This window comes from Rhipicephalus microplus, chromosome 4, assembly GCF_043290135.1.
Source record: "Rhipicephalus microplus isolate Deutch F79 chromosome 4, USDA_Rmic, whole genome shotgun sequence".
In the NCBI taxonomy this organism is placed as follows: Eukaryota; Metazoa; Arthropoda; class Arachnida; order Ixodida; family Ixodidae; genus Rhipicephalus; species Rhipicephalus microplus.
In genome coordinates this window covers 26,141,451-26,153,824 of record NC_134703.1, presented here as the reverse complement: position 1 = coordinate 26,153,824, position 12,374 = coordinate 26,141,451, and the positions used below count along the sequence as shown (strand labels likewise).

The window sequence follows — 12,374 nt, the reverse complement described above, 5'->3', positions numbered from 1 at the left end:
TAAGGCGCTATCACGCGAAAATTTCTAGGCGCCGGCGTTCAAAGAAGCGTGTCCGCGCTGGCCCCATTTAGTCGTTCTGCTCTTCGCGAAGACTCGATGCAGGCACGGACTGACGCCCCCGCACGAAAGGCGTTCGAGTGGAAACGAGCGTGTGTGCGCTCGCGGCTTATCTCCCCGGTCGCTTTTACGATCGCCCCCCGATAAAACTACCAGCAGCTGCAACGGTCGGGCCTTATCGGCCGAGGTACTACACGTGGCTCGTTCGGGTCGCACCGATAGTCAAGCCACGCTCTTCTTTCCCGCTCAGTCGGCGGTGTGCAAGCTGCGGAGATAACGCCGTTCCCGCCCCGTTCCTCGAAAAAAGACTCCGCGCGTTTGAAACGAAAAGCTGCGCGTCTGAACGTGATCGGCCCGAAGTTTCACGACGTGCGCTTTCCGGAACGGCTCGATTTTTATGACGTCCAAGTATTCTCTCTCATATGGCGCACATGGATCATCCAGCAGCCATTTGGCGTGGCTGCGAGCCATTTTTTCCTAAAGTTAGACCCCGCGCCTCCTTCTGACAATTTAAAGCACGACACCGACGTAAGTGGCAAGCAGTCGGCCTCCATTTCGGAAGAAGGCACGACTCAGGCAAACTCATGCCCTGCTAGCAACGCTTTCGAAGCTACCATAATTGTTAGAAAGTGCAACAAGAGCACGCGCTGAAGAGGCTTTTCAAATAGAGCGAGATTTTCCGATACCTAAAAAATGTCACTCCTTAATCCCAAAGTAGTCTAAGAACTGCAAGAGCGGAAGTTCAATCCTACACGCCTTACTCGTACCACAACAACAGTCTGTCAACAGCCTCAACACATGAAGCAGTGATGGTACACGGAACACGATAGCAAAGCACCGTATGGGGGCACTGCTTCCTATAAGCGTCTGGGCTGGGCCACACCCACATTGGTCATCGAGATGCTGTGGTCTTGGCGTTTCGCTCCCGACGTCGGGAGCGAAACGTACCACTTGGTCACAGTGACATTCTGCGCCTCGGGATCAGTTTAGAATAAAAGTCTTTATAATACGTCAGTGCTCGCTACATTGTTGGAACACGTGATGCTCTGTCACAAGCATCTATTCTTATTTTGAAAACAGCCAACCGGAACGAAACTCCAGTGATCGTACTCAGACGACAGAGTGCAAGCCATCTTCATTGATCATTTTTCTACGGTAATAAATATCAAGTCTGGCATTTTTACGTGCCCGAATCATGCTATGAAAATGAGGCACACCGTATAGTGGAGTACTCCAGAAATTTCGACCACCTAGTGTTCTTCAACGAGCACTGACACGGCACTGTATACACGGGCCTTCAGTATTTCGCCTACATCGAAATGGGACCGCCGAAGCCGGCATTGATCCTGCGAGGATCGGGCGAGAAGCCGAGCACAGTCGCCACTCACCACTGTACCGCCACTTGTTATAAGCTGGACCACGTGGTTATTGTGCGCACTACGTTGATATGCACATATAAAACAGTCTGTCGTTCACGTAACAAAAGATATACTATGGTGTAACTTTTATTCTGCCGTCCCTCACGAAAAAATGAGAGAAATGAAAGATAAAAGCGTTTGAAACATAGATGCGTATTGAGTGACATTTACCTCTTGTACTCAGCTTAGCATAAAGGTGTGCCGTGTCATGAAATATTTAAAATTCGATTGGAGGACGCTAAACAAAAACGAAACAAGTGACGAAGAATGTTTGTTAGCACGGGGGAACAGTTGAGCCATGTGTTCTTGCTGAGTGAAGATCGTATGGTACAACGGTGGTTTTCTGGGCCATGATGAATGGGGTCTCGAGGTCCCGAGCGGCCCAAGCCTTCGCGCTAAACTTAGCGCGGCGACGGGGTTTTTGTTTCGCTCCCGTACTTTATTGACTTCTTTTGCATCTCCCTCTTCTTTCTTTTTTTCTTCTTTAAGGCTAGCTTTATTTGCCGGTGCCTCCCTTTTTTATAATGGCACAAACTTGAACTTCTTCAATGAACGGATTATTTACGCGCATTAGAATATTAACAGGGCAACAAGTTGTCCCGAGAAAAGTGACTAGATGTACATAGACTGCTAAGACTGCTAGCACTGCTCATTGATATTACGACACGAAACGGAACTCATTTTTATTTCGTATCTTCATAGAAATATTGTTTTCTTGATTGATTGTTTGATTGATTGTATTATAGTATAAGAAAAGGCAGACCGTCAGACACTAAGCTTATCCGTTGCTACAGGTATACCTGTATGCACTGCAGGCTGCCCTGACGATGCATGCATCAGCTGCGTACAAACATCTCAACATAGTGGTACAGATCCATCAACAACCATGCATTTTAGGATGCCTTTGCCAACCAATTCTGCAACTTTACTGAGAATCAACTAGCTGTATACGGGTGGCGCCATGGTTGCGATACCTGTTTTCCCGGACTCATAGAGAAGGCGCCGAGGTGGAACTGATAGGAACTGACGCCAGATTTCGCCAAGTGCACATATGTAAAAGAGGGTGTTAGCGAGTCACGGCAACAGCTGGCTCGATTGCGATCTCTGAAATTAGCGTACAGTGCAGTACAGTGATGGCTCGGGGAAAGCCTGTACGTGTACCGCTTCGTAATAACCCGGAACAAGGGGGGGGGGGGTACGTTAGGTCTTGAAACTTGGATATGGATAACATATACTTCCTGCGTACATATATGTCTTCAAGGGAAAGGAAGTGCAAGACGTCTGACGATCAGGGGGGGGGGGGGGGACCAGACAGGGGCGTAGTGCACTGCGCGTTACACCACCTCCGGAGTGGATGATGCATAATAAAATGTCATTACGGGTAGAATTATGTGTGGATCAATTGTCTGTCGTGGTCCCACTCATGGGCCAAATAAGTCCCTTTTAGTATTAAACTATTGATGCGCGACGTATCAACATACTGCTGCTCGAGCGGAATGTGTTGCCTGTTTTCTTCGCAATGCCATCGCGTTCCACGTAGTCGGTGCTGCGCATTTATAAAAAAATGAAATAAAATAACGTATCTGAAACTGGTTTTTGTCGCTTCCTCAAAGTAGAATCCTCAAAAAAAAAAAATACAAACTTTTTTTTCTTTTTAGAAATGTTCCGGTAACGCATTTTTGGATTCGAGATAGGACGCGGATGGACATATCAAAACGATCAATGAGGTGAGCCCTTAACCACTTTCGCTTTAGCCTGTTTTAGTTTAGTTTTCAATGCACAGTTAACTCTCTACATGGATAAAAATACGTGACGTTATCTTTTCTGTTCCTCACGTAAGGCGCCTTTGCTTGCCATTAAAAGAAACTAGATGTAAATCCAAATGCTAGTTTTCACCAGGCACGACTTGTGAATAGCTAACCCGGTAACGTCAGCAGTTATTCACTAATCTGAAACCAAATCCATGTTAAAAAATGATAAGGCTGAATTATCGAACGTTCTCTACCTATGACGACACGAGTTCCCGCAGGGAACATATTCTCGATCACACCACTGCAAAACGGGTTATTATTAAACATCTACTTGGGAGGCTGTCGCTGTTGTTCCTGTACCCTTTCCGTGTTTCGTAAGTGAAGCTATATAACGGTAAACCTATTGGTTGAATATACGCTTATATACACTGGACTCGCACTTGAATGCAGCTTTCCGAATAGTTCCAGGGGCTTCCCCAATTCAATCGAGGAAACTCCACTGCCGTCATACCTCTAGCAGAGCGAATGGAATAAGTGCAACTTGCACTAATTCTATTTCTTGCACTTTCAGCGGCTATATCAGGAGCAAGCGATTCGGCATTTTATACAGACAAAAAAAAACGCGAAAAAGAAAACATCGCGTATAAGTGTAGTCATTCAGATCGTGTACACAGCTTCGCAAACTATAAGCTTGAATTTTTTTTTCGTTCTACATTGCACTTCTTCGTGGAAACATGAGATCGTGGAAGCGAGGTTATTTATAACCGCCCTCTTTTAGCGGTGAATTCATGAAATCAGTGCAACTAACAACACACACACAAAACAAAAAAAAAGGGGTGGGGGGGGAGCATTCTTGAAAAGCGTAGGCGTTTGTTTTTTATATTTTTTCTCGGAGACAGGTTATTTTTGCGTCTCTCGACATTCGTTGTCACCATTAACTTGCGACGCCGAATAAGAAAAAATAAGTCAGCACTGCTCTTGCCCGTCACAAAATCGCCAATGACGAATCGGTTATTTGTGCCGCTTACCACCGCACTTAACGCTCATGGGATCACTCCATGGCACCCCCTACACCTCACATTGTACTCGGAATCATAAGCTTGCGCAGGGTTCCCCTTCAGGGGATTTCGGGGGGGGGGGGAATGTTCTTCGTAGCGCCCCGCCCCCTCCCTACCATGCCAATGTATAGGGCTGGATTTGCATCTGCCCTCCTCCCCACCGTGCGCAAGACCCTGCTCGAAATCATGTGATTTATCAAACGAACACGCCTTCCTCATCATATGCGTCTACTCCGAGGTCTAAGCTACCTCCAAGACCCCACCAACTATACATGTGCGTAGTGTAGTCGTAGATTGCGTTGCCCACCTCGAATCCGAACAATAAATGCCAGCTAGTACACAACGGACACGAATCGCACCAAAGCCCATGTGAGAGCTCCTCTCTACACGCAGCTTGTATAAACATTTACCTTACATTGCATTCGAGGAATGTTATTTCCACGTTCTCTCCTGTTTGTCTTTAAAGGCAAGCTGACAAACGCACATTCCTCGTACAATAAGTAATAATAGCAAAGCTCACAGCACCAAGGGTTCGAACCAAAAGGGCCGCGTAGGCCCAGGCCTCGCTATCGTTCAAACATAGCATTGCATCAAGCCGGAGGTTGCGGCTCTTTATTAAAGGGGAAGCCTTAGACGTCTTATCAGACACAAAAATATGCCATTGACGTCAAGAGTGGTGTAAATAAAAGCCATCACGCGATCGTGTCACCCTAAGACATTACATGTTATTAAAATTATTGACGTCAACGTGACGTCACATCGCTTGGTGAAAAGTGGGCTAATCACGGAGGCTGTGCAAAACCAAATTGTGTGCCGTAGCCTTCTGATGCTCCCGATCTTGGAGGCAACGACAAAGCTCTCGGAAAGGAAAGACGATATCGACTAAGGAAGAAAAAAAAAAGAAAAAAAGCTCGCTTTCGTCTTCGAGCCGTCTTAGGTAAATGCGCAAGTGTGATTTTTTTTTTTTTTTTTTACGAATATGCGACACCAATCAGCAAGACAAGCCCCGTGCGCGTTGTAGACGCGCTGAGATAGCGTTACGTCCATACTTACACACAAATAATCCACAGGCATGCCGTGCACGGCGAAGGCCGTCGCGGCGGTGGCAACGGAAAGAGAGTCCGGCGCCGTGACTTCGGGGCGGCTCGTTATGCCGCCGTCGTGAGAGGCCCGCGGGGAGCGGTTCGGCCACGCGGTCTCGCCGGCCCAATGTCAGCCCTCTCCAGCGACCGGCTTGGGCGGCCGTGAAAGTAACCCCCCCCTGTCAGGTGTGTGAGCTCGCACGCCTGCCTTGCGGGTCAAGTGCGGCTGCGACGGTGGAAAGACCCAAGTCGCCGTCCATGCGTTCACGCACGCCCCTCTGGCTGCGCACGCGTGTATTCCGCGATCGACCTGCTGCTTGCTGGTCTATAGACTATTCTACGAATGGATCTGGATGCCACCATTGTCAGGCTGCTAGAAGCCTTGCCGTCTTGCATTTTCAATCGCTAAACGAACACTACGGTAAGCCTATCACTATGGTAGCAGCCTTGCAGTTTTGCATTTTTAATCACTAAACGAACACTACGGTAAGCCTATCACTATGGTAGCAGCCTTACGGTTTTGCATTTTCAATCACTAAACGAACACTACGGTAAGCCTATCACTATGGTAGCAGCCTTGCAGTTTTGCATTTTCAATCACCAAACGAACACTACGGTAAGCCTATCACTATGGTAGGCCTATACGCATGAAAACGCTTCGGTTCGTGCTGTCAACGTTTCATGACCTTATCAATTTTCATCGCGCTATCAAATAGCTCACAGAGAGCTCTCTAAAAACATCGACTCGATATCGCTAAGGCTTCCTGACGCGCTGCTGTCGTGACATGGTAACGGTTATTGTGCTCAACTATTGGCCCGAAGGCCACTCGAGCTAATCCCGGCAGCGGCGTCCGTATTTTCGATGGAGGAAATGCTGGAGGCCAGTGCACATAGATTTATGTCATCGTATAGAACAAATTTGGTGGTACAAATTTCCGAAGCCCTCCACTACGGAGTCTCTCACAATCTATTCTTGCTTTTGAATAAATAAATTCAATTAATATTATTATCGGACTGTATTTAAAATGAGAAATCGTTTCAGAAGATGGCGATGTCAAATGCCAGAGTATGTTGTTGTCACCTAGTGAAACACATCGGCATACATTATTCTCTGAAGTTGGGTGAAGGCACTAACAAAGATTTCACATTCATGCCCATAAGTTCTATAAACGTTCTTAATCGTTTGTTGCTTTTCAACATTCGAAAGAAGTTCTATTGCACACGGAGACTAACGAAACCATGTCTAAAAAGCAAAACAAGCACAGCACGGCTTATCAGGAATTGCGTGATGAAATTGAAGGGCAAGTCTATGTCACGATAAAGGAATTGAATTCAGAAATGAATCATGATCATGCGGGCGTAAAACAAGCAGAGGTGCCAGACGGGAAATTGTTTGGGACGGGAGTATGTTTTGATAGAATAGCGTACCGTGGTATTTTTCGTTTCATGTAGGCGAGAGGAGCAACAGGTGTTCCCAACGCGCATATTTTGGGAATCAAATACACATGATTTTTCTCAGAATAACGGCATTCCCGTTTTACTGAACTACACCGCGCCCTATTGTTTTCTTCTTAAAAACAGGCCAGATGTTTGTTGTTTGCTTCACAGTATACATTGCTTTGAAAGCAGCAACATTTAGAGGACTTATCTGCTTGTTTTTGTTTTATAATCAAACTACTAAACATCTTTGCACAATACGCATTAGCCAAGATTACATGTTTTTTTATTCATTAAATGATATTTAGGATTTAATGCCCCAAAACTATTATACGATATGACAAATGCCGTAGTAAGGACTCCGGCACTTTCAACCACCTGGGGTTCTTTAACGTGCACCGAAATCTGAGCACACGGGCCTACAGCATTTTCACCTCCATCGAAAATGCAGCCGCCGCTGCCAGGATTTGATCACGCGAGATTACAGGTTTTCTGCAATTTCGCTACGGCCGATGATGGTAGTAAGCAGCCTCTCAGCGTGGGTAAAATACTGCCCAGGTATATATTGTGCGGTTCTAGCAAATAAATCTTGTTGTAAGTCAGTGCCACTGTCTGTCTCCTTCTTTCTCTTGTCCCTCGTTATTGGCGCTGTTTTTTATGTGAATAAAAGAAAAAGTACAGGTAAAAATAAATAAACGAGAATGCCAGTCGAACAAATCATGCCGGCTAGGTTTCGACCGATAACGAACCAGCTGACCTCCGGGGCTTCAACAATGTCCCGGACCATTAACTAAGCGTGGCGTGATCCTGGTGCGCACGCCGGCGAGGGGCGTAAGCTTGACAGCTGCACTCATTACATGCCAAGGACATGCCGCGGTTTGCAGTGTCCACTTACGTGTGGCAGTGACAATGGTAAAAAAAAAGAGACTTCGGCATTGACTCCCCAATGCAACCAATCCACTGGTACCATCGTCGTGTACAATAAAGACAGGGTAAATCAGAAAAATCAGATAATGGGATAGGCATAATAACGCGGCCTTGATATCTGTCGAAGCGATACCACATGTACAAGGTGTCGCCGTGTAGTGTGTTCAAACGGCGCAGTCGGCGAATCTAAATCTGGTTTGGTGGACATCCGAAAGCGAGAGAGCCTATGAACCTCACACATTTATGCGCACATGTCAGGTCTAAAAGCTCTCGTCTACTTATGTGTTTTCCTAAGATGGCCACTTGTAAAGCATGGTGCCTCACACGGTTTCATGGTGTACGTTGTTACCTTACGAAGGAAAGCGAGCACTAAGACTTTCAGTGTCTTACGGGATTTCTTTTCGCGCATCGCCCAAACTTGTATTAAAATAGCGGCTTCAAACTCTCAGCTCAACAAGCTGGAGCTTCTAGTCTTCTCGAATCCTGACGTCAAATCCTCTTCGGAAAGAACCCGTATCTTTCAAACGACAACAGTGGCAGGCTTACTGTTCAACCCCCACCCCCACCGTCTCTGCTCCTGCCTTCTTCTCGACCCTTGCCGGGCTTAAAGGGGTCGTGAAACAGTCGCTGTGGAACGACAATGCGACAGCATCGGCAGCCACATGCGCTAACTATATCATCAGCCCGAGTGGACCTGCATAGACGCTTTGTCTATCGAGGAACGCGGAGCTATATATGGCATATCGAGCGCGTGAAAGAGGCGCTCATCAGCGTCTGCCATACGCGATCTGCGTCCCACAAGAACGCTGATTAATACGAAGTTTAAGTTTATTTCAGGCAAAAGCGAAAAAAAAAAAAGAAAAAAGATACAATTTGCCTAGGGGACCAGCGAAAAGGCATAAAAACCTGACAAAGCGCCTGCCCCCTGTAAACCCAAAACCCCGCCAAAATAACACAGTGCTCAGTGTAAAGTAATGAGTCAATAAGAAATTAAGCATAAATAAGTTTTTACATGCAAAACATGTACAGAAAACATAAATGAGCGAAAGTTTGCGCAGGCAATGAAATCAATAAAGCATATGCGTGTCCGACAAATGAAGCAAACTGTAGAGGACATAAACAAAACTAATGTAAGACATGTAAAATACCTGAAGAAACTTTAAATTTCAATACAAGGTTTCAACAATCAAAAGACAACATCATATGACTTCACAGAGTTCAAGGTAGTGCCGATTTCGTATGGCAAAGACGCTGATGGGTGTCCCGGTTTCACGCACTCGCAAGCACCGAAGAGTTCTGCGTTCCTCGAGAGGCAAAGCATTACTTATGATGACGTCACCAAGTTAGTGTGTGTGGACGCCGGTGGCTTCGCATTGTCGCTTTAGAGCGAGCGTTTCACAACCCCCTTTAAGTTCGCTATTGCGGGCCGCTAGCTGAGGCAAGCTTCAAACCTATGGTGTGCATGCAGTATCGGCCAGTCGGGACTTTGTACGGTCCTGCGCACGAGACGGCTTGGTCGGCTGTCCGCTGAAAATGAAAGAGATGCCCGCGGTTTTCGCGCGTTGCCTCGGCGTATCGAAACACCGGCGCTGTAGTGGGCTGCGTGCCCGGTAACCATCGCGAGTCGAGCATCGGCGCACAAAAACAACGCCGCGGCTTGCCTCTCGATTGCAAAAGGTCGGAGTATACTGCGCTGGCGGCTGTGGAGGTGAAATAATAACGGCGAGCGAGCTGATATAGCGACAGAAGCAGGCAGATAGCGTGCGTATGCTTGCGCTTCCACGACTGTGTCGACAACTCCCAGCGACGCAGGCGTTCGCCCGCGGCTAAGCTTTCTTCCAAGCCTCCTCCCGTCTGCCACGTCGGGCGCCGGACTATCCAAATCGATGACTAAGTTCTCATAACGAGAATGTTGTCCCCGATTGTGCGCCAGAGTCGCCCTTCTGTACGGTCAATTAGGTTGCCCCGCCACGGTGGTCTATATAGTGGCCAAGGTACTCGGCTGCTGACCCGCAGGGCGCGGGTTCGAGTCCCGGCTGCGGCGGCTGCATTTCCGATGGAGGCGGAATTGTTGTAGGCCCGTGTGCTCAGATTTGGGTGCACGTTAAAGAACCCCAGGTGGCCTAAATTTCCGGAGCCCTCCACTACGGCGTCTCTCATAATAATATAGTGGTTTTGGGACGTTAAACCCCACATATCAATCATATCAACCAACGGTCAATTAGGTTGACTTGAAGTGCACGCATCCAATCAACACTGTCTGTAGTATAGAGAAGCGGTATAGAATTGGTGTGCGGCTTGATTTCGATCTCCCGGGTTCTTTACCACAACCTTTAACCTAAGTATTTCGTCGTTATGCCACGCATGTCCGCAAAGTAAGACACCCCCAGTGTAAGACATCCCCAGTTAACCCTGAAATGGTTCATGTGCCTCCGAGCCAACGCCTTTGACGTACGTTTCTAATCACATTTCACAGCCCCATTCCCTGGCGTACACAACTGCACTTCTAATAACCGCTCTGTAGTTGTATATATATATATATATATATATATATATATATATATATATATATATATATATATATATATATATATATATATATATATATATATATATATATATATATATATATATATATATATATATTAGTCAGGTAGATCCTCCGTGAGCAGTCACAACGTGCAACGTGGTTTATTTCGACATTTCAGCCAAGGTCTGGCTTTCATCAGGATTTCACTCCTGGCATTTACGCTGGCTGAAACGTCGAAATAAACCATGTTGTGACTGCTCACGCAGGATCTACTTGACTACTTACAACGCTACGGCCACTCAACCACCATGCCTGCCTATATATATATATATATAAAACCTTGCTCCACTTATTAATATCGGCTCTAGTTGGCTAATTAATCTATCAGTGACACGTGAACCTACGCTGAACGCCTTTCCTTCCCGCGGTTATTACGTTCCTTAACTATTTCTCATGCACCTTCGCGTATTCACCGAAGTTCCACCCACGCAACAACTGAAAGACCTACGGTGGGCAAAAAGGGCCTTACTACGGGAAGCCCCGTAGTACAGTCGCAAGCACACACCTGCACTACCGGGTTCCGGCTCCGTCACATTACGGACGACATGCATAGGAAGAGCGACGTCAAGCTTGCCAGCCCAATGACGTCCCAACTGGCTCGCCGCATGGTATATCTAAGGTTTTTTTAAACGATGAATCGTGACGGTGTTTCGCTAAGAAAAAACTTGTATGAGCGTTCGTGGCCCAACATCCTTAATGACAAAACCATCGGCAAGCAGTACAAAATTCAAGCCGCTGTCATTCTCCTCACGTTGTGGTTTGCTTCGGCAATATAAGGTAAGCACGAGTGTGTAAACTTGAAAATGAAGAATTCGGGCAAAAGCATATTGAGCCCCACGAAATAATCTGGAAAACCGATGGTTAACAAGGATTATGATGTTTTCGAGCTATCTACGTCTACCACTTTCTATGTTTACGGTCATTGAATCTGGCAGGTGTCCATATTGCTTAAACGTCTCGCCATGGAATCATGGCACAACTCCTTCTAAGGTAGTTCACGTTGCTTCCGAGTGAAACCAGCCTGTTTGAATTCAGGATCCCAGGTGCAATACCAGCAAGAAGTGAGTGCACATGTGAAATAGTATACAAATATTACATTAACCGTTTCAAATCAACCAGTGAAGCCCAATGACACTCGCGAGTGCTCATCGCTGTGGCTAATAGTTGCTACGTGCACTTTCCAGCTGCTGTAAAAGAGCGTAGCGGCTTAACGCGTTATACGACATCACTGTGCGAAGCTTTAAATCCTTAACCAACAGAGGAATGTTCTCGTTTCGCGATGAAGCACGTATGTGCACAATACAGGAGAAGGCAAGAATGAGATGTTTAGGGGAAAGAGTCGGAGCTACGCAAAGTCAACTCACCCAGCAACTTGACAGTTGCCAGCCCGGGGCCACCCAACCCTGCCTTAGGCTTAACACGCCAAAGCAGACAGCCGGGTTGGGACGTCTCGTCGCCGGGTCGCTGGTTACACACACGCGCGCACACACACACAAACCGACGCGCGATGGGGCGCGCCTCTCTCCGCCACCAAGTGTTCCACCCGTCACCCGGTGACACGTAACGGCGTATTCACTCTCTCAATCCGTAACAGCTCTCCATCCAGAAGTTCGGACACGGGGCGTCGGTGGGCCTGGTTCGTACGTTTCCGAAAACCAAGTGTACGGTGGCGGAGGTCGTGGATGGGGCCCGGTGACGGCCGAGGCAAAGCACGCTCGGCGAAGGGACCAAAGCGAGGCACTCAACGAACGCACGCACGTAGGAACCACGTCAGATCGAGAGGGGCAACCTCGCTCGACTGAGGCCCGAGAAGAAAGTGTGTGCGCGCCGTTCCGACAGCGGCGCTCGCTCGCTCACGCGCGCCAAAGGGCGCGGTCCTCCTCTCCACCGACTGGGACTCTCACCGGCAGCTCCAAACAGCAAAACAAACCTGACGTTGCGTGTGTAATGCACGGTAACTCTCGAGGCAGAAACTTTCTTTCTCACTTTGTTATGCACTCCCTCTTTTATTTTTTGTGTGTGTTTCTCGTAAAGAAGGCTAGAGAGGGCGATCG

At 47.3% G+C, this 12,374-nt stretch overlaps 1 protein-coding gene across 3 annotated transcripts in view; it reads right to left on the bottom strand.

Moving 5' to 3' along the window:
- The window catches only part of LOC119171764 (ETS transcription factor pointed), a 198,151-nt gene extending 186,017 nt beyond the window's left edge, over positions 1-12,134 (bottom strand). For all 3 annotated transcript variants that reach the window (XM_037422593.2, XM_037422594.2, XM_037422595.2), the window contains exon 1: positions 11,685-12,134. The gene's annotated coding sequence lies outside the window, so the exon portion shown is untranslated. The remainder of the gene's footprint in view (positions 1-11,684) is intronic.
- Positions 12,135-12,374: the final 240 nt, after the last annotated feature.